Genomic DNA, 3,208 nt, shown 5'->3' with positions numbered 1-3,208 from the left:
TAATTTCCCCTACAGGAGTCCTGAGTAACTTTGACAGTGGGGAAAACAATGATTGAGTCTCTAATAGATACCACTTTTCTTTGTAAATTAAACTCTCAAGTAACCTTTTCCCCAGAATAGCTTGACATCAGGGTCCCACCGGGGCCTTTTTGCCCTTGTCCAATCTGGGGAGCTTTGGCTCCCAACTAGGGGGCTTTGGCTCCAATTTGGGGTGTTCTCCTTTTGGACAAAGATCACAGGTCTAATGGGACTGGGAAATCACGTTAATGAGACTATCTGGCTGGCTAGGTTTTGGTTCATTCTGGTTACTTTGGTAATGTGCAGACATTTGGTACTAACTGCTCAAGCTAAAATGACGGGTACTTGTTGTAAGTTTCTCCTGGCTGCTGCCTTCCTGGTGGAACTACAAGGTGGATTACTCAGCCTGTCTTTCCTGTTACCTTCACCTCAGTATAGATTGAATTTTAGGAAGCCTTCTCCCCTAGTCTAGAGGAAAAGGGGTGAAACTTTCCATGAGTGGATGGGTGTGTCAGCCCTTCAGTTTCCATGAGGTGGACACCCAATTCTTTAGGGAAAGGAGGGAAAAAACAAAACTGTCTGTTTTACAAATGTAGTCTTTACAGGACCAGAAGTGTGGCTCCAAAAATTCTTTTATCACTCCTAAAGCCTTCCCTGTTTATCTTAAGAGGCTTGTAAATATTAAACAAAGGAGAAGTAAAGTCATCCTATGAAGAACTTACCTGTATCTTTGAGATGCAAGTGTTTTTTTCTCTGGTCTTCTCAGGAACCCTTATCTGTGCTGTCTTTTTAATGTAAATTTTAGAGAAGGTCAAGTAATTTAGGGAGGTGAAGTAACCAGTGTTGGAGAGGCTCTTGAGAGTCCCTTGGACAGCAACGAGATCAAACCAGTCAATTGTAAAGGAAATCAATCCTGAACATTAATTGGAAGGACCGATGCTGAAGCTGAAGCTGCAATACTTTGGCCACCTGATGCGAAGAGCTGACTCATTAGAAAAGATCCTGATGCTGGGAAAGACTGAAGGCAGGAGGAGAAGGGGACGAGAGGATGGGATGGTTGGATGGCATCACCGACTCAATGGACATGAGTTTGAGCAAGCTCCGGGAGTTGGTGATGGACAGGGAAGCCTAGCATGCTGCAGTCCAGGAGGTCACAAACAGTTGGACATGACTGAGTGAGTGAACTGAACTGAAAGTAATTTAGAAGTTGGCTTGTCCAAGATAATTAGAAATTTCTTTTTTCTGCAAATATTAATATTTAGCCATCTAGCCAAGTGAGCCTGACTTGTTCCCTCTGTGAGAAACCCAATATTAATCCAAACTCTTTTGTAAACTGATGGGTTTTACATTGCTGTACTTGATTCAGGACTGAAATCTTGAAATAAGAACTGAGGCCTCACTGTTTGTGTGTTTATATATATCTTTGTTTTTGGACAACATTGCTGCAGTTCATTTGTTAAAAGAGCTCTATTTGATTAGCTTAAATAATAATAATGACAGTCGTTCAGTCCTGTCCGATTCTTTGCGATCCACGGACTGTAGCCCGCCAGGCTTCTCCAATCATGGAACTCTCCAGACAAGAACACTCCAAAATAACAGCAATAAGCATTTACAAACCAAACAATTCTAAATACAAGAGAAATTAAGTTAGATGAGTTTCAGGTTCATGTGAACTATGAAATAGTTAATATTAAATTAGTACCTGCTATTAATGTTTAAGTTTGTTGATCTAATTATAATAATATACACATGTCTTGAGTCATCAACATATTAACTATAATACTAAGTATAATACTTTCATTGTGCCTAAGTTTCACATAAATAAGGTATTATATCTGTTACTAGTTTGTCAGCAAGAAAAGTACCTCAATGTGAGGGGAAAAACTTAAGGAACCCTAAGGTATGTGTTTTCAGTAGAAGAAAGAGTGAGGAATAAAAATAAAGAAATACTGAAAAGAGTTAGTCTTGATCAGGATTTTCCTAAGACTTGATTGAATTTAGTTGGGTAAATGAATCTTGTTGGGAGTAAACTAAGTTTTGGATTTGGCTTTTTCTTTATGTTCAGATAAAAGTTTTCTTGGAATGCCATTTTTGAAAACAGATTATATGAGTTTCTTTGCCTTTAAGTGATTTGTATCGATTTTGAGATCTCTGGTTACTCTGGTTGAGGAATAAGTATTGTTCAAATGTCTTTATCAATTAATTAGATGTTTAACCATGACTTTTAAGTCTTTTGTTATTTATAGACATTTCTGTACTCTGATGCTGTTACAAAAAGGCTTCTTTTATCAAGGAGATTCACAGGAAGACTACGGAAACAATTACAATAGTTCCACATCAAAATGACAGCTATGTGAGCCAAGATGGTGGATTAGTCGACTTCCATTAGACCTTGAGCCTCAGTACACATTCTCGTAACACATCAGCAAGTTAAATGTTGCACCAACAAGTGGGTAGTGGCTCAATTCACTGTAAAGAAACTTTTAGGTAAAGTAAATATAAATGAAATAAGACTTTTTTAGATAAAGAAGCTTTAAGGAAAGAAAATACAAATGAGAACAGAGTTTTGAGTAAACTGTTAAAAATACATGTTTTAGGAATTCTCGGTACACGTGTGTGTACTAATTGCTTCAGTCGTGTCTGACTCTGTGCGATCCCATGGGCTGGGGACAGCAAGGCTCCTCTGTCTATGGGATTCTCCAGGCAAGAATACCAGAGTGGGTTGCCATGCCCTCCTCCAGGGGATCTTTCCAATCCAGGGGTCCAGCCTGCATCTCTTATGTCTCCTGCATCAGCAGATGAGTTCTTTACCAGTAGCGCTACCTGGGAAGCTCTAGGGTTCTCTCCAGATACTCTATAACAAGTTAAAATTGTGCTAAAGTAAGTTAAATGATGAAAGGTTTGTGGAAAATGGACCCCAAAAAAGGTTTTGTACATGACCAGTTAGGACTGATTAAGATTAAAAGTAAGCTGGTGCAAAACATAAATTTGGCTTTTCTCTCTGTTAAAGCAGACAGGTTTTCTGAAGATGCTAAATTGCCTTTGATAACAGATTTTATTTTTATTTACTTTTTAAATAATCTGTATTTGCCTTTGAAATCTTGTATTGTCACTTTGGATAAGTTTCATAGTGATCTATGGTCCTGTTGTATTTAAACTTTTTTTTTTTTTGGTATCCCTTTGTCCTATC

The sequence above is a fragment of the Giraffa tippelskirchi genome, chromosome 5 (genome assembly GCF_054371585.1).
Source record: "Giraffa tippelskirchi isolate mGirTip1 chromosome 5, T2T-mGirTip1v1.2.pri, whole genome shotgun sequence".
NCBI lineage: Eukaryota > Metazoa > Chordata > Mammalia > Artiodactyla > Giraffidae > Giraffa > Giraffa tippelskirchi.
This window is presented reverse-complemented; position numbering follows the sequence as displayed.